The 26,807-nt window shown below is 35.7% G+C and overlaps 1 protein-coding gene across 5 annotated transcripts in view; it reads right to left on the reverse strand.

Annotated features, from left to right (window-relative positions):
• The window catches only part of Chd6 (chromodomain helicase DNA binding protein 6), a 239,790-nt gene that overhangs the window by 171,303 nt on the left and 41,680 nt on the right, over positions 1-26,807 (reverse strand). Inside the window, exons 1-2 of one of the 5 annotated variants that reach the window (XM_078051795.1) lie at positions 16,266-16,291; positions 6,835-6,913 (exon numbers count right to left, since the gene is read on the reverse strand). The exons of 3 other annotated variants lie outside the window; for them this stretch is intronic. The gene's annotated coding sequence lies outside the window, so the exon portion shown is untranslated. Of the gene's footprint in view, positions 1-6,834; positions 6,914-16,265; positions 16,353-26,807 lie in introns of those variants that run through there. One more of the 5 variants, XM_078051793.1, reaches the window with a different exon arrangement.

Consider the following 26,807-nt stretch of genomic DNA (forward strand, 5'->3'; position numbering starts at 1 on the left):
AACAAAAACACCAAAAAACAAAACAAACAAATAGTCATAATATAAGTTAAAAGACTTTATCAATGAAAGTTTGGGGAAATTGGGGCTGGGGCTGTGCCTCAGTGGTAGAGCGCTTGCCTAGCACGTGCGAGGCCCTGGGTTCGATCCTCAGCACCACATAAAAATAAACAATAAAACAAAGACATTGTGTCCAACTACAACTAAAAAATAAATGATTTGATTAATTAATTAATTAATTAATAAGAAAGTTTGGGGAAATCTATTCCCAAAGCATACTAAACAAGCAATGACTGGAAGTGAACACATAGAAAGCCTGGGGAGCTCACTCTACTGTTCACCATTTATCGGGGGCTTTCTGATCACAAGCCAGCTACAGAAGTCAGCTCAGTTGAGGGCTAGGGCAGCATGCAGTCCCATCAACAGCTCCTACTCTCTGGCCTTATAGACCACAAGAAAGGGGGCAAGAATGGGTTCCAGATCAATACAAGCACATGGGTAAAAGAAAGGGCCCCTTCACTCAGTGTTCAGATAAATGAAAGTCTGCAATGCCTTCAGGCAAGCAAATGTAATTTTAACTGCTGCTACAATGGGAGGGAGAGAAAGCAGAGAAAAGGAAGGGAAGGAGAGAGGGAGGACAGGGAGAGACAAATCACCTAAAATTTAAATTTTGTGTGCATTATAATAACAAAAAGTTATCAAAGGAAAAAACTAGACTTTCTCATTTTCAAAGATAATTTGGAAACTTCTAATTGTCCACATGGCTCCTCCCTATACTTTGAGATAATAAAATCACCCCTAGCCGCTTCTCCTCTAGGATATATATACCCAGTTCCTAACCTCTCTAACTCAGATATTATTTAATTACCTACATATTTCCCACTCTCCCATGAACTTTCTGTGTTCTGTACCCTCCTTAATTTGCAAAGTCTAAGCTGAACTAAGATATTTTATCAGGTATCAATCCTCATAATACAGTATCAGGTAGTATCAACCCTTATAAACATCCACTGGAAACCAAGTCAGATCTCATGATGAAAAGCTAAATGCACTCTCACTAAGAAATCAGGAGCAAGGGTCTGTTGTTGTGAATCAGTGGTAGAGCTCTTGTGAGGCACTGGGTTGGATCCTTAACACCATATAAAATATAAATAAAGGTACTGTATCCATCTACAACTAATATGACATAACTGCTTATTTTGTAAGAAACTAAAGAAATTACCATGAAAATAAAAAATAAATTTTAAAAGATGGCCAATAAAAAATATATTTATGCAAACAACAGTAATTTGTGAAAAGAAATCTTAAGCTTTCTTCATGTATATACCTGCTATTGTTTTTACATCATGAAGAACCAGTAAAATCAACTCCATTCCTCTGGCTGTGACTGGCCCCTCAAGGGACTGGCCCCAAGGCACAGGTCCACTTATACAGGCCAGACTTGAGAGGCCAAGCTGTAGTAGTTTGGCACTACACTGGGATTAATTCCATCAGGCAAAAAAATCCATACAAGTGCAATTCATGTTTAGCTTGTTTTCACTTACGCATCTAGAATCGTGCTAATATATGCCCAGCATAATATCCATCTTGAATTTCTATTACATCAAATAATAGAAATAATTCCTCAAGTCTTTCTCATTTTATGATTTATCTGATATCTGAGGAGCTAGCTACCTCACTCAGCAAGCAACATGAGAAGACATGCAGGGCAGTTACCAATAAAACAAAAGAACTATTTCTTCACTGATTTATTTAAAAAAAGGCTTTTAAAAAATTTTATTAACACATTTTATTTCTAATGTGCCCAAAACATTGTCATTTCAACCCACAAGCTGCATAAAAAGCTATTAATGGGGTATTTTGTATGCTTTTTCTGTATGAAGTCTAAAATATGATTCCTATTTTATCTTCTAGCATATTTCAACCCAGATTAGCCCCATTTCCAATGCTTAATAGCCACATGTGACTGATGGCTACTTCTATATTGGGATAGCACAGTTCTAAGTGATAGCATAATTGTTAAGCTAATGGTACATTCGAGGCAAGTAATACTTTGATTTGTGTTAGAATTATGAAAAATAAGACACCTGAGATTGAGAGGCCATGGTCAAGAACACAAACTCAGTCCCAGGCTTATGACGCACCAACTAGGAGACTTCAGACAAGCTATTTCACCTCTCTTGGTACTGGTTTCCATAGTAAAAACATAAAAATAATATTAGTGACTTCCTTATAACAACGACTGTTTTGAGGATTGGAAAACCTTCTCTATATAAGATACTCAGGAAAATGACATCTGGTATTTAAGTTTTACTACTACTATTATTTCTAGTACAACCCACCAAGGTAGCCATGGTATGGTGACAAAACCTCTAGGTTTGTCAGAAGATCTGTGTTTTGAGACCTCCTTCTGCCATTGATCACTTTGTGTTTTAACTTTTCTGAGCCTCAGCTTCCTCTTGAGTTGAACATCTTCTGCCTTCTAGAACATTGTTCTGAATGGACAAGTAAGAGCATGTATATCATAGTTACCATTTGGGGGAATCTTCATTTTGGTGGCATAATACGTATAATACATTAACTTGTTCTATTTTCACAACAACTATTTGAGGTGTTTTTATCCCACTTTTACATTTGAGGAAGGCAAACCTCAGCTGGCTACAGGTTACAGTGCTGAAATTTGAACGCAGGAGTGTCTGACTCCAAAGTACCTGAATAGTGCTATGCTAAAAAATAGGCTTAAAACAACAACAACAACAAAACTTTAAAGTTCCTTTCCTAAAGATTTTTGCTCTAAATCTAGTTCTAAGATCCCAGTACCTAAAACTATACACCAAGGAAAAAAATAATCTGGAAAATTAATCATTCTGCAAAAACAGTAATATGCTCCTTGTTTTATTGAGTTCTTTTGCTAAATAACTAAGTTTTTTTAATATACAAGGAAAATAAATTCATTTTTCTCACAAGCAAAACTTACTAAAAAGGAAAAGCTCCACAGAAATCAGGAAGATGATTCAGGAAATCTGCTTCTATCAGAAGGCACAAACATCTTTATTAAGACATGTCACATACCCTGCAATAATGATTACCAAAACTATATACAGCAACAATATTTGAATCTATAAACAAACTAGTAAGAAATATGTCGTCTTTAGGCCAATCCTTACACCCCACTACAAGAATCAACCAAGTGAAGCTTTTCTTGTTAAATTCACCACTGGTACACACAGTGGCACTTCCAACAAACTCAAAACACTAGCTATTTCCATCTCCTTCAGTATCAGACCTTAGAAGGCTTCCTCACCTTTTTCTATAAGTCTTACCCTTATTAATAACATCCATCTGCTCAAACCATCAGATTGAATACAACATGTAGATTCTTAAAAATCTATCCATTTTCTAACCCACCTTTTATCAGACTAATACAAAATAAGCACAATTCAAACAAACAAACAAACAAAAACAGACAGGAGTAACTTCTTTGTGAAAGAACACTCCCACTCAAATTTCACTATCCCACCTGCATTAACATTCCACAGAAACAAATTCATTTACTAATGTAAAACAGAAGGAGGAATGGCAAAAGAGGGGAAGGAGGATCATTTAACAGTTTGTGAGACAGCAGAGATAAAGCTAGGAGCCAAGACAGTCTCTATAGAATCTTCTGAATCTTGGATCTAGAACCAGAGACTTGTGACTGATATTTATTAAAATTTGTAGAATTTGAAAAATTGTTTTTATGGTATTAAAATACTAGCTATAGGCCTTCTTTTTTTGCTATTCATTTTTTAAATTTATATATGATAGAAGAATGCATTCAATTCTTATTATAAATATAGAGCACAATTTCCCATATCTCTGATTGTATACTAGCTATAGGCTTTCTGCTTCGAAAATCATGTACTTAAGATCTATGTAGGTGGTTGCTTCGAGAAAAACAGCTTTAACTTTAAGGCAAATGGGGCCAAAGTTCAGAGGATACCCTAAGTGAAAATGACTGCAACCCAAGCTGTCTGTCAGGTTCCTCTGGACCCTTCTTCCTGCACTGAATCACTAGGTTCTCCCCACCCATAAGGGTGCATGATTCTTGGGTTTTTTTCCTGCTCTAAGGTCAAGTTAGGTGATTCAAAGAAGGTTTGAGAGGGGTGTGTGTCTGTCTAGGTATGCATACAACCAAACAATACATGTTCATATACATTATTTATGTATGTGTTAATATAAACAAGCTTATCCTCCAAAGCCAATAGGACAGTATAGATACTACATCTACTCTCTCCCTCTGTTACAGCACATTTCTACAAAACTGTCTGGGTTCAAATCCTAGCCTTGGCTATTAATTAGCTCTATGATCAAGACAAATCAATTAATCTCCCTACCTCAGTTTCCTCATCTAAATTAAAGATGACAAACATGTGAAGATTAAATAAACTAGCACACACAAATTTCAAAGTACAATATACAGTACATAAGAGATACTATATAAGGTTAAATATTACCACTAATAGTCACTAGAAAACCACCCAAGGCCACAGGGAAAGCATATAACAAGAGTAATGAGAATAAAATGACCTATATAGATTCAAGTCAAATCTTTACCATGATCCATAATCCTCAACTGAAGGAACTTTAGAACTTTATATTTCCTTTCTTAGGTAAAAACATTTCACCAATGCACAATAACTCAGAAACATGACTCTAATTCCAAATCTGTTCCCATGAAACCTTTTAAAGACAACTCATTTGAAAACAAGTAGAGAGGCATTTAATTTAGCTAAACACAACTTTCAAACATTTTCCCCCCACAATGACACCTTTTTTTAGTAAGCATAATCAGAGAAAAAAGTACTTTGCATAATCAAATTTTCCAGATACCTTAGACTTTCCTCATAGTTAAGAAAGGTTTTTAATCACTAATTTTTATTTCATTTTTAAACAGGTTTCTCAGACTCATAGAATGTAGTAATAGTGAAAAAAATTATTTGGACAACAATTACCATGAATGTTCAATTCAAACCATCAGGTGAAAGACAAACCTGGAACTCTGCAGATTGTCAAAATGTCACCCATGAATTGTGCTGGACAATGGGGAAAGCATAGCCTAACAGTAAAGGGCTAGGCCAACAAAACACACCAATTGGTCATAGTACACAAAGTGGAACAATCAAGTATTATGTATATTCTCATGCGAACAGGGTATGCGATGTACAACCTATGAATTTTAAAAATAGCGAATGACTATAAAAATAGTCATGCTTCAAAATTTAACTACCTGTTTACAGGTAAGATGGGGAAACAATAATGTGTTATATGATGCAAGAATACAATAAGCACAATCCAGAATGTGGGGAAGAACAGTGATCTAGTTTCATCAACAAGTAATAAATGGCATGATGTCCACAAAAAGGAAGGGGAGATAATTATTACAGATTAAAAGAGATTGAAGAATTGTATCAAGCAAATGCAATATGTGGACCTTACTTGGACCTGATTTAGACAGGCACACGAATATTGTATTATTCTCTGTACTTTTGTGTTGAAACTTTCTAAAATATAAAATAAATTCTTAAAGGTTAAGGGGAAAAAGGACAGGAATTTATAACCAACCCTAAATTTGGCCACCATCCAAGAGGCAAGAAAAGCTGCAGAAATCCCACATACGTGAAACAACATGGAAACTGAGGCTTGGGCAGCCTTCCTTTGTCAGCAAAAATCCTCCCTATCACATTCCTATGGAGGACTGCTTTCCATTAAGCCATATTCTATTACCAAGGTGTAAGCAAGATGTTTTGATAAGAACTGAACTCTTCCAGCTGATAAGAACTGAACTCTTCCAGCCTCTACCCAGAGAAATGGTATTCAAGGAATTCAAATACTAAAACATGTATTTTTAAAATGGAGTGTATGTATTTCTGAGTCTTCAGCAGTTTGTCTTTGTACTTTTCAAATTTATCCAATTTTCATATAAATAAATATTATATAAGTTGAAGAAATAATCTTTAGTACATTTTTTTAAATCACTGTGGTTTTATTTTATTTATTTTTTTTGGTACCAGGGATTGAACCCAGGGGCACTTAAGCACTGAACTACATACCCAGCCCTTTTAGTATTTTATTTAGAGACAGTGTCTCACTGAGATTCTTGGGGTCTTGCTAAAATTGCTGAGGCTGTCTCTGAACTCAAAAATCATCCTGCTTCAGCCCCCCCAAACCACTGGGATTACAGGCATGTGTTACTGAGCCCAGCAAAAATCACTGTGGTTTTAAAAAGTATGTTTAAATCAATCTCTTTTCCATTTTCATTGCTCCCAATTCAGTTGAAGCTAATACTATCTCCTTCTACGTATCAGTGGAGACACTAACTTATTATATCACAGATTTCCAGGTCAAATATATTACATATATTTAAAAAAAACTTCACATAATAGTAGTTTATAGTTTACTGCATTTGCATTAGAAGGTACTTTTCAATGTCATAACCACTAATCATAAAGGGGATCAATAATATAGATACCAAAGAATATCTTCTTTTTGATCTGTAACTGTTTTGTATCCCTTCTTGTTAGGTATGGAAATAATGTGTCAAAAATATAGTGCCCTGTCAGCCTTAATAATATTTTCCCAGCAGCTGTCTGCCAAATAAGCTGAATAACTTTCACCATGCTATCCTCACCTTTCTGTGACTGCTTACTCTGATATATATATTTTGAGTATGATTTGGTCAATACTAGAAGTGAAAAGGAAGAGACACTATGAAAACAAACAACAATAAATGATGCCTGAGGCAAGGCTGAATATAGTTTTAACATATAATTGAAAATAAACTATAAGATAAAGTACATTTGGTTGCAGGGAGAGCTGATTTGGGAAATCTATTTCTCTCTTGATCTTATTCTCCTGGGAACAGGGTAGACTTTTCCTAGGGCAAAAGAGAAAAAAAATTACTGCTAGCAAGGTAGAAATTAATTAGTTCAGTTCCCTCTCTGCTGTTAATGTCCCAAGCAAAAGTGTTACTTTCTTAATTAATACAAGAATAGTTATATTTATCTGTACTGTTCAGATATTGAAAGTCCTCCTACTCAAAGAACTTAGGTTCTAAGAACTTAATACTGAATGTTACTTTTTTAACATTCTGTTAATGATAATTAAGAAGCTAAAATGCAGAAAACACCATTGCATTTTCCCTTAATCATCATTATAATTCCACAAGATAGATAACTATTACTGCTCCCATTGCACACATGACTAAACTGAAGGACAAGGTTAATGAACTTGCTTAAAGAAAGCAGAGGTATTAAGTAGCTGAGCCAGGATTCAAATCCACAGTCTGGTTGCAGAGTCCACCCCGCAACATGTGCTTTCCATAATGGAATAATACTACCATCACCACCATTCAAAAGTTTTGTTTTGTTTTTTTTAAGAAAACAGAAAAAGTAAAGTTATGAGTAACACTCTTAAAAGCCATTAGTATCATTAAATCTGGAGAAGAAATATTTGATGAGCAGCTACTATGTACTCAGCATTATGCTAAAGGACAATTCAGAGATGATAGCTATCCTCTCTCAAAACTTTACTGTCAAAGTAGGAGAAGCTGGGATTGTGGCTCAGTGGTAGAGTGAGTGCCTAGCATGCATGAGGCACTGGGTTTGATTCTCAGCATCACATATAAATAAATAAATAAATACCCATTGACAACTAAATAAATATTTTTTTTAAAAAGTAGCAGAGAAGACATGTCTTCTGTAAGCTACTTCCTCATAAATTCATCCACAGACAGCCCTTACTTCTAACCCCAGTGCCTTTTACAGAGTGGGGGACTACTGGAGATAGGATCCAGTGCCTCATGAATGCCCGGCAAGCACTCCACCACTAAGCTACATTCCCAGGCCCCCTCCCAGGGATACATCCAGGTTGATTATGTGTATGCGGGGTGGGGGTGGGGGGCTGTCAATTTCTCACCTAGTGGTAGGGGGAGGGGTGGTGTCAATCTCTAAGGAAGAAGAATCATTACATAAAATCTCAAATCAATTCTAATAATAATATTTAGTATACCTAAAGATAATTTAAGATCTAGATATCCAAATATGAATAAGACACTGTATCTACTTTTAAGCAATCACAGTACAGTGGTGGCCCATGCCTATAATCTCAGCAACTCAGGAGGCTGGGGCAGGAGGGTCATTAGTTCAGTTTTGAGGCCAGACTGGGCAACTTAGTGGTACAGTACCCTGGATTCAATCTCCAGTACTGCCAATGAAGAAAAGAAAGAAACCACAGTATAGTGAGAAATATAGATTTGCTCAAACTCCTTTTGATATCAGAGATGATAAAACTAATGAAGAGTTTCAGATATTCTAGGGGTAACTAGAAGGGGAAGTTCTTCATAAGGTGACTCCTGAGGATGTTAGAAAAAGCAAAATATAGAAATGTGAAATTTTATAACTGAATAGTAAATTTATGTTCCAAGTTCTTAATATTAACTAATCTTGAGGGAGGTTCTGAGGAATGAACTTAACCAAAACATACTGTTAACATTTTATGTATGTGCGAATATGTAACAATGAATCCCACTGTTAGATACAACCATAATGCCCAATAAAAAGAAAAACAAGTCCTGAGTATTCTATATGCATAAATTTGACCCACTCCCCCCAGGGAAATAACAAACAAACAAAAACAAAAAACAAAAAAACTTCATCACTAAACCTAAATCCCAGCTACTTTTGGATGCCGAGGCAAGAGGATTGTAAATTTATATCCAGCCTGCCTGGACAACCTAGCAAGATCCTGTCTCAAAATAAAAATATTAAAAGGAGCTAGGCATCTATTTCAGTAGAGAATGCTCACCTAGTATGTGTGAGGCCCTGGTTCCAATCCCCAGTACTTAAAACCAAAACAAAACAAAAAAGAAAAAAAAACCTCACCACTAATGTAAAAGCAGTAGTCTCAACATCAATATTTAATGTCCATCTCAGTCCCAAATATCCAGCAGTTGATCAAATATTGTAAGACACATTAAAAAGCAAAAGGAGAAAAAGAACCTACATTAAAATGACCCAGATGTTGTAAATATCAGACAGGGAATTTTAAATAACAATGATTAATATGTTAACAAATTTAGTAGACAATATGCAAGAACAAATGGAAAACTTCAACAGAAAGAATATGTAAATAGGATCAAATGAAAATGATATATTTTTTTCTTAGTCATCAGAGAAGAAAATTTCTTTGATAGATTCATAAGAACATAACACAGCCAAGGAAAAACAAAATCAGTGTACTTGAAGATAGGTCATCAGAAACCCCAAAATGAAATACAAACAGAAAAAAAACAGAACACTGAAGAGCTATGAAATGATCAAATGATATCATGTACATGTAATCGTAGTCCCTGAAGGGAGAAGGAAGAGGGAGGACACCAAATCAGAAACAATACTGGGGGAGTGGGGGGAGGCTGAGAATTTTCCAAAAATCATCAAACCACTGATCAAAGAATCTCAGAGAACCCTACAGAATGCATAAATAAACCAACAACATACAAGTACATATAATATAGAACACATGCCTTATCCCTGTTACTTGGGAGATCAAGGCAGGAAGATTACAAAGTCAAAGCCATCCTCTGCAATTTAAGAGAGACTCTTTCACAAAATAAAAAATAAAAAGGGCTGGAAATATAGCTCAGTGGTACAAAGCTTGCCTATCATGCATGAGCCCCTGGGTTAGATCCCAGTACCCCTACATACTCACACACGCACACCCCTAGATGCTTCATTGTTTTTTTTTTTAATTTTATTTATTTATTGGTATGTGGTGCTGAGAATTGAACCCAGTGCCTCACATGCTAGGCAAGCATTCTACCACCAAGCCACAACCCCAGCCCAAGATGCTTCATTATTAACTGCTAAAAGTCAAAATGAAAAAGGAAATCTTAAAAGAAGTCACAGGGGAAAACATTATCCTGTGGAATAAAATAAAACTACTCACCAGAGTTTTTCTAATCCAAGCGAAAATGGAGTGACATTTATAAAGTATATGAATAAAAAAATAAAATAAAAAACAAGAAACACCTTATAATCCAGAATTCTACAGTCGGCAGAAATATCTTTTAAAAAATGAAGGCAAAATGACTTAATCAGACCAAAAATGCTGAGGAAATTAAGTATCAGCACATCTGCACTCCAAGACATGATAAATGATAAAGAAAGTCCTTCAAGTAGAAGGTATATGACATCAGACAAAAATCAGGATCTATATGAAGTGAACAGCTCCAGAAATGGCAAAAATGGGAGTAATGTAAAAGATATTTTTCTAAAAGATAACTGCCTAAAGTAAAAATAGTAATAGTGTATTGTAGAGTTTATAAATGATAAAATGTACAACAACAACATCATACAGGGGTGGAAAGAAAAAAAAAATCAGAAGCTTATTATGTTGTTAGGATCTTACACTTCATATGGAATTATAATAATATGTGAAGTTAGGTTGTAGTGTATGTTGTAAACGCAAGAAAAATCACTGATTTTTTTTTAAGGAGGTACAGCTAATATACCAATAATAGAGATAAAATGGAAAATTTTTAAAATTCTACCTAAAAGCAAGAATAAAGAGGAAAGGGCTGGGATTGTGGCTCAGCGATAGAGCACTCCCCTAGCATGGGCGGGACCTGGGTTCGATTCTCAGCACCACATAAAAATAAGGGCATTGTGTTGTATCCATCTACACCTAAAAAATAAATATTTTTTAAAAAAAGAATAAAGAGGAAAGAGGGAACAGGTTAGATTAAATGTAAATGGTCTAAACATTCTGATAAAAAGGCAGAGATCATCACACACTCAAGTTATATGCTTTCTATAAGAACTCCACTTTGAACACTTTAACAGATTACATGTAAAATAATGGAAAAAGATACACCATGCCAATACTAATCAAAAGAAAGCTAAAGAAGCTACCTTAATATCAGACAAAGTAGACCTGACAAGAAGAAATATTAAAGCAATAGAGGGGCTAGGACTATAGCTCAGTGGCAGAGCAGTTGCCTAGCACATGTGAGGCATTGTGTTTGATCCTTAGCACTGCATAAAACTAAAGATAGCAAACTTAAAAAAAAAAAAAGAAAGAAAGAAAGAAAGAAAAGAAAAGAAATATTAAAAGCAATACAAAGCCATTATACAGTGATAAAGGGGTCAGTTAATCAAGAGATACAACAGGGGCTGGGGCTGTAGTTCAGTGAAAAGAGCACTTGCCTAACCACGTGTGAGGCCCTGGATTCAGTCCTTAGCACCACAAAAAAATAAACAAATAAAATAAAGGCACACTGTCCATCTACAACTTCAAAAAATAAAGAAAAAAAAAAGATACAACAACCCTTAATATGTAAGCAACTGACAACAGAGCTTCAATGCAAATGAAGTAAAAACTGATCAAACTGAAAGAAACGTACATATTCTAAATGTTTTGGACTCAACACTCCTCTTTTAAGGTAATCCATAAAACAAGCAGGAGGTATCTGTAAAAATATAAAACATATAAATAACACTATTAACCTACTTGAACTAATTAACATTTATAGAAAATTCTATGAGAGCACTCTATAAAACCATCTTTTCAAGTATACATGGAACAATGACCAATGTAGCCTACACTATTGGCCATAAAATAGAGTTCAATAAATGTAAAAGGACTGAAACTCTACTAAAGAATATTCTCTTACTAAAAAGGAATTAAATTTGAAATCAAAATCAGAAAGATACATGGAAAGTCCATAAATATGTGGAAAAATTTCTAAACAACACATGGATTAAAATGGAAAGTTTTTTTTCTAATAAGGAAATTAGAAAATATTTTTAATGAATGATAATTATGACATATAAACATTTATGTAAAGCAATTTAAGCAGTAGTTAGAGAAGTTTATAGCATTAAAGGCTTATATTAGAAAAATATTAAAATATTAAAATCACAAAATCAATTAAGCTTCCATAGAAAAAACTACACACAGAGGCCAAATTAAACCCAAAACAAAGAGACAAAATCATGAATTACAAATCAACAAAATTGAGACCAAAAATGGTAAAAAAGAATTAATAAAAGTATTGTTATTTTAGAGAAAAATAAAATCAATAAAATGGATAAGTGTTTAGGCAAAATGATAGAAGGGGGAAAAATGAGAAAAGACATAAATTTTCAAACCAAGATTAAGAGAGTATAACAATAGAGTATTAACAACTTTATGTCTATAAATTTGAACAACTTCGATGAATTAGATAAATTCTTGACACAAGCTACAAAGCTTACTCAAGAAATAGAGGGCCTGAACAGTCTTGCATCTAGTTAAAAATGGATGAATTTGGGGCTGGGGTTATAGCTCAGTGGTAGAACGCTTACCTAGCACATGTGAGATACTTCGTTCAAACCTCAGCACCATATAAAAATAAAATAAATGAAAGTATTATGTCAATCTACAACCTAAAAAAAAAAAAAAAAAAAAAAGGTGAATTCATAGTTAAAAGCCCTCATACAAAGAAAAGCCAGGCCCAGATGGCTTAACTGGAGGATTTCATCAAGTATTTAAGGAAGAAATAATTTTACAATTTTACAAAAACCTTTCTTGAAGATAGAAAGGAAAAAACACTTCCTACTTTATGTTTTGAGCCCAGCTGCACTCTGACACCAAACCTAATAAAGGCAATACCAGAAACCACAGATCAAAGAAAAATTGAAAAAAAAAAAAAAAGACACTAAACTCTAACTTAACAAAACACTAGCAAACTAAATATAGTGATTTATAAAAACAAATAACACATAAGATCAAGTGAGAAATATATCCTGGGAATACTCAGTCTTCAAACATCTATCAATGTAATTCACCATATCACCAGACTATAGAGAAAAAAACACACCATTCTATCATTTCAATAGATACATAAAAACGACTAACAAAATTCAATATTCATCTGTGATAAAAACTCTCAGCAAACTAAGAACAAAAGAGAACTTCCTCAACCTGAAAAAAGGCATTGACAAGAACACCTACAGTTAATTGGTTGGAATTATTCTCCCCCAAATTCAGGAACAAAGGAAGGATATTTAACCTTGACATCATGCTGAGGGTCTTAACCAATGCAATAAGCCACGAAAAAGAAATTGAAGGCATAAAGATTAAACAAAAAGCATTTTATAAAAAGGCTGTTTACACTTGACATCAACTAACTATCAACATAGAAATTACAAAGAATCGGGCTGGGGATGTGGCTCAAGCGGTAGCGCGCTCGCCTAGCATGCGTGCGGCCAGGGTTCGATCCTCAGCAGCACCACATACCAACAAAGATGTTGTGTCCGCCAAGAACTCAGAAAAAAATAAATAAATGTTAAAATTCTCTCTCTCTCTCTCTGTCCCCCTCTCTCTCTCACTCTCTCTTTAAAAAAAAAAAAAAGATACAAAAAAAAAAAAGAAATTACAAAGAATCTACCAAAAAGAACTTTTAGAATTAATCAATTAGTATAATAAGATCTCAGGACATAAAATCAATATATAAAAAATAAACATTTCTGTATACTAACAAGATGGAAACAGCCTCTTGTATTACACAAAAAATGCAATGGAATAGCCCAAGTACCTAAATCTTCAGAATAAGCTGACTTATTTTCTTCTTGACTCCTTCGAAGGTTTTGGTTTGGGGAACAACTAGAGACCTTAAAGATGAGTTAGCTTTCCTTCCTCTAGAAGATCTCTTCTCCTCATATTTTCCCTTGAAGAAGGTTCATTCTTGGAATTTATACCATAAGGTTAGTATTTTAGAACTAGAGAACAGAAAAACAGAATGTAGCTAGAAAAGTAAAAGCTTACAAAAGCAAAATTTAAAGTGTCTCCTCTGGTGAGGAAACAATGTTCAGCCTGGAAACTGACAAACTTTAATACTCTACTCCATGGAACATATAAGGATGACATTTAACACTGTGTCCAATTGTCAGTCACTAAGTTTCCACACATTCATGGTCTCTCTTAACAAGGCAGTCCTAGGCACTAAATAAAACTCCCTTCTCTCAACACACCCATAGCTATATCTAATTGAATAAGATGGGCATGTTTGAGCAGTCAATGCCTAAATAGTCAACATTTCTGGAGTTCAAAAACAAAAACAAAAAACAACTGCTGCTTCTTAACTTTGAATGATCCATGGGGCCTTAGGCATGGAAAAGCTAAGAGAGACCATGCATAAGTAAGCAGGAAACAGAAAATAAAAGAGAGCAAAAGGCAGATAAGAAAACTAGTGGGTGGGACTGAGACACAGGGAGTCTTGTAAATGGCAAAATGCTAAAGAAACCATCAGAGAAAACCTGCTTACTGAAGCCCTGGATCCAACACGATGTTTGTATTAATCATCTACTGGCACAATAATGCTGAAAAAATACCACAAAATCATACAAAAAGAATTTTATTTCCACTCAGTCATCTAAGTTGGGTTGGTGCTACATTAAGCTACAGGTCTCCTGGAACAGCTCTGTTCTGAGACCTCCAAGCTGAGACCTAGGCTGAAGGGGCTATAGCTACTTTCTTCTCATGGTATTGGCAAAGGAACTAGAGAATAAGCCTGTTAGCACAAGCACATCACGAACCTCTGTTTTCATCTTGTTTACTAACATCCCACTGGGCCAGAGCAAGTCAAAATCAAGAGGCAGGAACATAATTCTATCCACCATAAAGTTATGGTGCAGAAAACTATTTCAGGAGGGTGAAGAATAGAGAACAATGCTTCAACCTACTACACTACTTTCTAAGTGCAACTAAAAGAATCTGAAACACAGGGATTAAAGCATGCTACACTAGTTCTCACCCGCTAATGTAATGTTTTATATGGACTCCCATTTCTCCTTTCTCCCCTGGTAGGATACTGTCTGAATTATTTAGTTGAAATACACCTAAGTGAAAGGGGATGAGGGAAGGATTCTTGAGGCCAGGAGACATGTCTAGAAAATATGGCAGCAATCATTCAAGAACTTCCACAGATAGAAGGTGTCAATAAGACATGCAGATCACTATACAAGACACACAGAATTTCAAATCAGCCCCTATGGGTCCAAAAGCTTATGAGCATTCTCAGTACCTTTATGGTTAAAAAACAAAACAAAACAAAAAACACACACATTTGTTTGAGCGAAATTCTTTACCTAGTTAAAAAAACAAAGTTGTGAACCATGATGGTGGAAAGAATACAATCAAATCTAAGTGCTGAGTAGAGCAAAATGGATGAAAAAACAATAGAACAATTTTAGAAGTTTAGGTAATCTGCTGGACAGACAGGGAATGTTTATTGTCTTAACATTTATTCTCAACAGACTGTTGAGAAAAAGACTTTTGTTTCTTTGGAAAGTAAGTAAAATTCCGGACTATGACTTGTTTCAAACAATGAATTTACTCCTTTCTAAAGAATTAACAATGGGGCCTGGGGATGGGGCTCAAGTCGTAGCATGCTAGCCTGGCATGCGTGCGGCCAGGGTTCGATCCTCAGCACCACATACAAAGATGTTGTGTCTGCCAAAAACTAAAAAATAAATAAATATTAAAAAAAAAAAAAAAAGAATTAACAATGATTCAGTAGTATCTGTTAAAGACCCTCATTCCTCAATGAATTGTCAACCAAGTTAAAGACAGGACAAGTATGTATATTAAATAAACAGAAATCACAGCTACCCTTGGCTGCTGTTTAAAGATGGAAAATGCTTACTTCTATCCCAGATTATCCTAGCAAAATCTCATTTGTGGTCAACCAGGCAACAACTAAGGAAAGGAACACAAAAGCAATGGAACAGCACTAGCAGTGACAGAGATGCACCATGAAAACACTTTGGCATGCTATGGCTTCCCAGGATTCCCTGTTTTACATTAGGCTGGGCCCAATGTGTGGGTGTGAACTAACACATCTTATTAAACTCTGCGTGAGTTCTCTCAGCCTAGAAGTTTTAAGCTTTTAATTCTGGAAAAGAATCTTAAAAACAGCAATTCTAGGACAAACACCATTACACAGAAGAAACAAAGATTTCTAGTTCTCAGATACCTAAAACAAGCATTACCTGCTACTAGAGAATTCCAGGCAGATAAAAACAATAGCAATCCCTCCAAAATTCATCTTAACAAATTTCCCTTTATTTCCAAATAAAATAGTTTAAGAATTAACTATATAAAAAACATTTCTGTAAGATGAAAGGGAAAAAAAAGTACCTCCCACCCTCTTTGTGATAACAACAGAAAAATAAAAATACTATACAAACCTTCCACAGAAAACAATTTCTTGCTCCCAATGAGACAGAAGGTTGAGTTGGTTTGACTGTAAAACCACTCTCTGGTATTCAAATGTTTTGATAAGGAGAATGTCAAGGCTGTTTAATACTGTCTAAAGAAAAGGGTTTCAATGGCAAAAGAGAGGAATGTGGTTTGTTTGGCACTGAAATTGATTATTAAGAGTTATGAGAAGGCTGGGGCTGTAGCTCAGTGGTAGAGCACTTGCCTAGCATGTGTGAGGCACTGGGTTTGATCCTTAGCACTACATAAAAATAAATACAGGCACTCTGTCCATCTATAACTACAAAAAAAATTTTAAAGAGTTATGAGATATAGTTTTCAAGATGATGGAATAGAGGAAGTTGCTTTTCTTGCTGCTCCTTGGTGTGAAACCAAGAAAGCAGACAAGCAGCTTCTCCGCAAGGTGGGTGAACAACTACTACCACAAAAAGTGGGGTGGAGGAGGGTGCTTTACTGAAATTTAAAGCTGGACATTTAAAGCAGATCGGGTCAAGATCTTTGTAATGTTTTGAACAACCAATAAAAAAAAAAGAAAAGAAATGGGAAAAAAATTTAAAAAAATAAAAAAATAAAGCAGATAGGTGACTCAGGAGTTGGATATAATAAGGAAAAAAACCCCAGTGGCACAGCCACTGTTGTGGTGGGTCCAAAAAGCACCAGTCAGAGTGGTCCATGTGCGAGCAAAGTGGAGAGATAAGAGAATTAAAAGAACGCACATTTGTAGGAGGCCCAAGGTGTGTCTGGGTATGGAGCATTGAGAGATCAGGACAATGCCAGACAAATCTAAAAGGCTTGCTGTACAATGTCTTTGTAAGGGAAAGAAGCCATCATCTCTTCAGGTGGTATTCGGAGGACAAAGGAAGGAAACATCTTGCAGCCTTGGTGCCTGGCAGCTGAGGGAGTGGATTCCTGGCAAACCTGAGTTTGGCCTGAAATACAGGCCCAGTAAACACACACTGCACACATAGAATGTGCTTAAGTGACCAGGAGAAAATCAAAGAGAGCTTTACACAGGGGACAACTGGTCATGGAAATCAACCTAGCTCTACAATCCAGCTGCTTGCAGGACCAGCTGGGAGAGACACATCTGGCTGGGAATTCAGAATGGCAGGGACAGGAGAGACTGGAGACTGAACCTGAGACAGGAAATGTGAGGTCCACAGGTGACACAGGGGACTAAGAATTGGCTCCCCTACCATACAAGTGGAACACACACGAAATCCCTGAGATACAGCCTTCTAGTGTGGAACAGCATACTGGATGATGGAGGTGCACTGATTTAAAATCTCCAGACCAACTGGCATTCAGTAAAGAGCCTGGAGTCCACCTAAACCTACACCCTGCCTCCAGGAACTCCACCTATGGATTACCTCTCTTGATCCAGCAATCAGGAACACAGAGCATTACAATCCAGACGACCCCACCTAAAACTACTGAGAAGCTGAGAATCTTTTGAACTCCAACGGAAAGAATTCTTTAACTTTTAATCAAGCTTTTTCTTTTTTTAATCCTTTTTTTTCTGTTTAACTGTGACCTCAATGGTACGTGGACATTTATACATATTCATATTTTTTTTGCATTTCTAGCACTTTTGAAGCCAGTTATTTTTCATGGATTAGTTTTTTGAGGACTAGGATGTTTGATTAGTATGTTTTAGTTTTGTTTTGGATACTTTTTTAAAAAAATTTTTTACTATATTTACTTTTTCTCTTACTTGTTTCCCTTGATTCTTTCTTTTTTCTTCCACTATTAGTCAATCTCTATTGTTCTTTCACTCATCCTTTAATTTTTTACTTCTATATTCTCTCCTCCTCTCTCATAATCATCACATCCTATATTACTTCTGTTCTTTCATAATTATCACATTCTATATCATTTCTGTTCTTTCCCTGTCCACTAAATGAAACTGTAAACCCTTTTGCAAACTTCCTGTTTTTATTGTAGGCAATTATGGATCATATCATTTCTGTTTATTGTGATAATTAATATTGTAGATGTCATAGTAGGAACTCTTTTGTTTAATACTGTATATTGTTTGTATTGTTTGTTGTTATTACTTGTCTCTCCCTAAACAGTGAGGTACTGGAAATCTTCAGGGACACTATTAGTCCACAGGATAGGAACTCTACTGCCTCAGATCTACACTGTTAGTTGGGTAGACACACAAACAACATGAAAAAGCACAGGACCAAATTGCCCCAAACAAACCAAGGTACTCCAATAACAGAATCCATCAAAACCACAAAGGAAGAAATGTCAGAAGAGGAGTTTAGAATGTACATAGTTGGACTATATAAAGAGTGAAATCAGAATCTTTATTGAAATCCCTTCAATAAAGAGATTCTGAAAAAAAAAAAAAGAAAAGAAAAGCAGAAATCCTCATAATGAAGGAATCAGTAAACCAAATTAAAACTTCAATTGGAAAGCATCACCAACAGACTAGATCACTTGGAAGACAGAGTTTCAGGCAATGAAGACAAAATATATAACCTTGAAAACAAAGTTAACCGTGGAGAAAAGATGTTAAGAGACCATTAACAGAACTTGCAAGAAATACGGGATAGGGCTGGGGCTGTAGCTCAGTGGTAGAGTGCTTACCTAGCATGTGTGAGGCACTGGTTTCGAACCTCAGCACCACATATAAATAAATAAAATAAAGGTATAAAGAAAAATACAACAACAACAAAAAATTTTAAAAATAAATACAGGAAAACCTGAAAAGACCAAATTTAAGTTTTACTGGGATAGATGAAGGATTGGAGATACAAACAAACAAAAGGAATGTACAATCTTTTCATTGAAATAATATCACAAAATTTCCCAGCAAACCTGAAGAATGAAATGGAAAATCAAATACAGAAGGCTTGTAGGACCCCAAATATACAAAATTACAACAAACCCACACCAAGGCACAGAACTACGAAAATGTCTAACATTCAGAATAAGGATAGAATTTTAAAGATTACCAGGAAAAAAAAAACAGGTAACATTTAGAGGAAAACCAATCTGGATCTCAGCTGATCTCTCAACCCAGACCGTCAAGGCTAGAAGGTCTTGGAATAATATACATCAAATTTTGGAAGAAAATAGATGTCAGCCAAACTAAGCTTCAGAATTGATGGTGAAATAAAAACCTACCATGATAAACAAAAGTTAAAAGAATTCACAACTAGAAAGCCTCCATTACAAAACATACTCAATAAAACAATTCATGAATAATTCATGAAGAAGCCAGGCACAGTGGTGCCTGCCTGTAATCCCTGCATTTTAGGAGGCTGAGATAGAAGGATTGTGAGTTCAAAGCAAGCCTCAGCAAAAAGGTGCTGTGCAACTTGGTGAGACCCTGTCTCTAAATAAAATACAAAATAGGGCTGAGGATGTGGGCTCAGTGGTTGAGTACCCCTGAGTTCAATACTTGGTACACCCCCAAAAGATATTTCGTGAAGAAGAAATTAAAAAGAAAAGTGAAGACCAAAAAGGGAGGAACTACACCAAAAGAACAGTGAATCAATGAAGAGACTAATTCAAATTAAAAAACAGACAAAAAATCAAAATGATAGGGAATAAAAATCATATCTCAATAATAACAATGAATGTAAATGGCCTAAACTCATCAAAAAACATACTGCAAACATGAAAAAATATCTATCATCTCTAGCAATAAGAGAAATGAAAAATCAAAACTACTTTAAGATTTCATCTCACTCTAGTCGAATGCCAATTATCAAGAATACAAGCAATAATAAGTATTGGTGAGGATTTGGGGAAAAAGGTACACTCATACATTGCTGGTGGGACTGCAAACTGGAGCAACCACTATGCAAAGCAATATGTGCTAGGAGCCACAGCAAAACTATTATAATACATGGCACCTTTGTTTTGTTTTAGGTAACTGCCAGCTAGCCATTGAGATGATATGAGTATGTTAAGATTTACATTCATATGGAAATTGGACTCCTGCTGTTCACCTCAGCGACTCCCAGAGAGTTCCCATTGGTTGGGGAAGGATGGTAGGAGGGTTTTCCGGGGGAAGTACGGCCCCCCGTTCTGGTAGACACACACGTGTGTGGACCGGCTCCCTAACTGGACGCACACAGACCACTGGCGGCTTTTTTAAAAATAAAACTTTGTCTCTACTCGAACGTCTTGTGTTTCTGTGCCCAGCCCGGTTGGCGCCATAGCAGCAACAGCTCCAGCACGAGGCGCCCAGCAGGGAGGTAGCGAGGCTGAATCCTGGCTCAGAGCCCAGCAGCCCCGCAGCCTGCGGCAATATGGAGATTCCTCAGAAAGCTTGGAATGGAACCACCATTTGACCCAGCTGTCCCACTTCTCAGTTTTTACCCAAAGGACTTAAAATCAGCATGTTGTAGTGAAGCAACTCAATTCACAATAGCTAAACTATGGAACCAACGTAGATACCCTTCAACAGATGAATAAAGAAGAAATGTGATGTATCTACACAATGGAATATTTCTCAGTCTAAAAGAAAAATGAAATTATGGTATTTGCAGGTAAATGGATGGAGGTGGAGAATATCATGCTACGCAAACTAAGCCAAATCCAAAAGACCAAAGGCCAAATGCTTTCTCCGATAAGTAGATGCTGATACATACTGGAGGGGGGATAGTGGGGAAGAATTAAGGAGCTTTGGATTGGACAGAGGGGAGTGAGGGGAGTAGAGGGAGTGTGGGGTGGGAAGGACAGTGGAATGAGACAAATATTAGTACCCTATACATGTATGATTACATTACTGGTGTGACTGTACCATGTACAGCAAGAGAAATGAGGAGTTGTGCTCCATTTGTGTATAATACATCAAAATGCAATCTACTGTCATGTATAACTAATTATAACAACTTTAAAAAAATTTTTTTAGGGCTGGGGATGTGGCTCAAGCGGTAGCGCACTCGCCTGGCATGCGTGCGGCCCGGGTTCGATCCTCAGCACCACATACCAACAAAGATGTTGTGTCTGCCGAGAACTAAAAATAAATAAATAAATATTAAAAATTCTCTTAAAAAAATTTTTTTTTTTAAAGACAGACTAGACTAAAAAAAGGGGCCAACAATATGCTGTACCCAAGAGACTCACCTCATAGGCAAAGACATCCACAGACTGAAGGTAAAAAGATGGGAAAAAAACATATCATTCACATGGATCTCGGAAACAATCAGGGGTTTCTATCTTCATCAGATAAAGTAGACTTTAAACCAAAGTTAATCACAAGGGAAAACGAAAGACATTTCATACTAGTTAAGGGAATCAACAAGAGCTAACAATAGTAAATATTTATGCCCCACACAATGGAGTATCTACGTATATCAAAAAAAAAAAAACTTTCTCAATTTCAAGAAGCAAATAGATCACAATACAATAATACTGAATGACTTTAACACACCTCTCTCACCACTGGATAGATCCTCCAAACAAAAAATAAAGAAGGTATAGAACTAAAAATTACAATTAATAGTTTAGACTTAACAGACATGTATAGACTATTTTATCCACCAAGAACTGAATATACTTTCTTCTCAGCAGCATATGGATCCTTCTCTAAAACAGATGGCATCTTAGGCCACAAAGCAAATACCAAAAAAAAAAAAAAGAGAGAGATAATATCTTGCATCTTATCAGAACAAAATGGAATGATATTAGAAATCAATGATAAAATAAAAAATAGAAGCTACTCTAACATCTAGAGACTAGATAATATTTTATTGAATGACAAATGGATAACAGAAGAAATCAGGGATGAAATAAAAAATACTTAATAGACAAACCAGAATAGCAATATGACATATCAAAATATTTCCTTAAATAGAAAATCAATAAATAAATAACAAAATAACAAAGTCCTAGAAAAAGAACAAATCAACACCAAAAGGAGAAGACAGGAAATAATTAAAATCAGAGCTAAAACAGGATGAAATTGAAACAAAAGAAACAACCCACAAAATCGACAAAACAAAAAGTTGGTTTTCTGAAAAAGTAAAGAAAATTAATAAACCCTTAGCCAAGCTAACAAATAGAGAATACTCAAATTACTAAAATTCACAATGATAAAGGAAATACCACAATGGACACTACTGAAGTACAGCTGATAATCAGAAGCTATTTTGAAAATTTATACTCTAAAAAAAAGAAAATCTTAAAGAGATTGACAAATTTCTAAGAGACATTATGACCTACCCAAATTGAATCAGGAGGACAAAGAAAATTTAAACAGATCATTATCAAAAGCCTACCAACCAAGAAAAGCCCAGGATCAAATGGGTTCGCACCTGAGTTCTACCAGACCTTTAAAGAGGAACTAATATCAATCCTCCTAAAATTAATCCATGAAACAGGAAAGGAGGGAACCCTTCCAAACTCATTCTATGAAGCAAGACCACCTTGATACCCAAAATAGACAAAGACACATCAAGGAAAGAAAATTTTAGACCAATATCCCTGATGAACACAAATGTAAAAATTCCTAATAAAATACCGGCAAATCACATACAAAAAAATATTAAAAATATAGTGCACCATGGTCAAGTGGGATTCATCCCAGGGATGAAAGACTGGTTCAACATACAGAGAAATCAATAAACATAATTAATCGTATCAATAGACTTAAAGTCAGGAATCACATGATTATCTCAATAGACACAGAAAAAGCATTTGAAAAAAACTCAGCATCCATTCATGTTCAAAACACTAGAAAAACTAGGAATAACAGGAACATACCTCAACATTGTGAAAGCTATATATGCTAAACCAGAGACTAACATCATCCTAAATGGAGAAAAATTGAAAGCATTCCCTCTAAAAACTGGAACAAGTCTGGGATGCCTTCTTTCACTCTTTTTTTCAACATAGTCCTGGAAACTCTAGCCAAACTCTAGCCTATTTGTATCCCTTTAATTTCTAGAAAGAAATTAAAGGGATACAAATAGGAAAAGAAGAACTCAACTATCCGTATTTGCTGACAACATGATTCTATATTCGAAGACCCAAAAACTCCACCAGAAATCTTCTTAAACTCATAAGTGAATTCAGCAAAGCAGCAGGATATAAAATTAACACCCATAAATCAACTGCATTCTTATATACCAATGATGAATCAACTAAAAGAGAAATTAGGAAAACTATCCCATTCACAAAAACCTCAAAGAAAATAAATATTTGGGAATCAACCTAACAAAAGAGATAAAAGACCTCTACAGTGAAAACTACAGAACACTAAAGAAAGAAATTAAAGATGACCTTAGAAAATGGAAAAATCTCCATGTTCTTGGATAGGCAGAATTAATATTGTCAAAATGACCATACTACCACAAGCACTAAGCAGATTCAATGCAATTAGTAGCACTGAATTCTATCCTCAGCACCACAAAAAAATAAAGATGATGTGTCCACCTAAAACTGAAAAATAAATATTAAGAAAAATAAGAGGCTGAGAATAGCCAAAGCAATCCTCAGCATAAAAAATGAACCAGGAGGCATCACAATACCAGACCTCAAATTATACTACAGAACTACAGTAACAAAAATAGCATGGTATTAGCAGCAAAATAGACATGAAGACCAATGGTACAGAACAGAAGACACAGAGACAAACCCAATAAATACAGTTATCTCATACTTGACAAAGGCATCATAATATACAGTGGAGAAAAGATAGCCTCTCAACAAACGGTGCTGAGAAAACTGAAAATCCATGTAATAAAATGAAAATTAGACCCCCATCTCTCACCCTGCACAAAACTCAACTCAAAGTGAACCAAGGACCTAGGCATTAGATCTGAGAAGGTACCTTGCTCCTACTAGAAGAAAAAGTTAGGCCCAAATCTCCATCATATCAGCTTAGGAACCAATTCCTCAACAAGACTCCTAAAGCATAAGAAGTAAAATTAAGAATCAATAAATGGGATGGCATCAAACTAAAAAGCTTCTTCACAGCAAAGGAAACAATCAAGAATGTGAAGAGAGAGTCTACAGAATGAGAGAAAATCTTTAACACCTGCACTTCAGATAGAACACTAATGTCCAGGATATATAAAGAACTCAAAAAACTTAACACCAAAAAAGAAATAACCCAATCAATAAACAGCAAAGGAACTAAACAGGCACTTCACAGAAGAAATACAAATGGTCAATAAATATATGAAAAAATGTTCAACATCTCTAGCAATTAGAGAAATGCAAATTAAAACACTGAGATTCCATCTTACTCCAGTCAGAATGGCAATTACCAAGAACAGAAGTAATAATAAGTGCTGGCCAGGATGTGGGGGAAAAGGTACACTCAACATTACTGATGGGGCTGCAAATTGGTGCAATCACTATACAAAAGCAGTTTGGAGATTCTTCAGAAAACTTGTAATGGAACCAGTTTGGGCCAGTTATCCCACTCCTGGCTCTATACCCAAAAGATTTAAAATCAGCATACTATAGTGACATAGCCACACCAATGTTTATAGCAGCTGAATTCACAATAGCTAAGGTACAGAACCAACCAAGGTGCTCAACAGATGAATGGATAAAAAAAAAATGTGGTATACATACACAATGGAATATTACTCAGCTATAAAGAAGAATGAAAATATGACATTTGCAGGTAAATGGATGGAACTGAAGACTGTCATGCTAAGTGAAATAAGACAAATCCAAAAAACCAAAGGCTCAATGTTCTTTCTGATATGCACATGCCTCACAATAGGTGTGTGTAGGTGGGTGGAGATTCACCAGATTGGATAGGGGAAATGGGAAAAGGGAAGGGGGATGGGAATGGGAATAGGAAAGACAGTAGAATGAATTAAACATAACTTTCCTGAGTTCATATATGAATACACGACCAGTGTAACTCCACACCATGCACAATCACAAGAATAGGAAGCTGTGCACCATGAATGCATAACATGATAAAATACATTCTGTCATGTCTAACTAAAAAGAGAAAATTTTAAAAAGAAAAAAAAGAGTTGTGAAAGATGGAATTAACTTCCTTATGATGCTCACCTGGTCTTTATACTTTAGGTTCTTTTCTTCTTCTTCTCTAATTTTATTTTTATTAGTTCATGAAGAAACACAAGAGTGTTAAGATGCTTTTTCCAAAGTTCAAGGGTTTGTATGCACACAGCCCTGGGCCACCATGAACTCAGAGATGGCACTTTAAGAGCATGCACAGCACCCACAAGGGTTGCACAGACTTTGACCCACAACATTGCTACTTACTTGTCTTGCTGTTCTTTTAGTCTCTATGGTTCTGGGGAGACAACCACCAACTTGTTAAGCATGCTCTGAAACCTAGGTGTTATGGGGCTGCAGGTTCTGAAATTCAGGTATCTTCCCCCAAATTCCTAGATGGAAACGCTAACCTTCAATATCTTGAAATGTGGACTGTATCTGGACACAGGATCTTTAAAGAGGTGATAAGGTTAAAATGAGGTTATTAGGGCCAGTCCTAATCCAATGTTATAAGAAGAGAAGATGGGACACAGAAAAACAGAAAAGATCATGCTCATATGGCAAGAGGCAACTTATCTATAAGCTGAGAGATCACAGAAGAAACCAACCCTGCTGACAGGCATCTTGATCTTGGACTTCTAGCCACCAGAACTGGGAGAAATAAAGTTCTGTTGTTTAGCCACCCCATCTATCTGTGGTATTTCTTTATGGCCGCACTAGCAAACTAATTCAATGGCAAACACACTTCACTATAAAATCCCATGACCAAGGAGAGATGCTACATGTAAATTCAGTCCTAAAGAATTTTTGATGGCTTCAGGGTATATCTCAAGTAATCTCATCTCATTTACTGAGAAAAAAATACATTTTTAGGGGCTGGGGATGTGGCTCAAGTGGTAGCATGCTCACCTAGCATGCATGAGGCACTGGGTTCAATTCTTAGCACCACATAAAAATAAAATATTGTGTCCACCTAAAACTAGAAAATAAATATTAAAAAATACATTTTTAATAAGCATCTCTATAGTTTAATCTAATTAAATCTTTCACAATACCAATAGTAATGCACTCTTAGACCCTTTTTTCTTTGCTAGAACAATCACCAAGATTTGTTGCCTTTCTCTTCCCCTCCACTAAAGTATTTTCAGTACTATATGCTAGAGTGATCTATCCCAAGGCTCCAGTGAGATGAAGGTCAAAATAATCATGTTTTCCTCAAAATTTCTTCCCAAACAGATATTTCTAACCAATTTAAAATCAAAGTATTACTATTTAAGGTCTCTGAAGACACCATGCAGCCTCATATCTCCACACCTATGCATGAGCTATCATCCTCCGACCATCTGGAAAACTCCTAATAATACTTCAACAATCAGAAGAAACTTTCCCTCCTCCATGAAGTCTTCTGAAAACCATTATCAACCCCTAAAATGTAACTAACTCTCCTCATTGCTGTAATTATTTGTGAAAGGATCTGTCTCCTTCATTAGACTGTAAGGTTCTGATACCACGATCTGTACTCACATTTGACTTGCATATGCCCTTGCAGAGCTCCCAGT

Source organism: Ictidomys tridecemlineatus, chromosome 5, assembly GCF_052094955.1.
Source record: "Ictidomys tridecemlineatus isolate mIctTri1 chromosome 5, mIctTri1.hap1, whole genome shotgun sequence".
NCBI lineage: Eukaryota > Metazoa > Chordata > Mammalia > Rodentia > Sciuridae > Ictidomys > Ictidomys tridecemlineatus.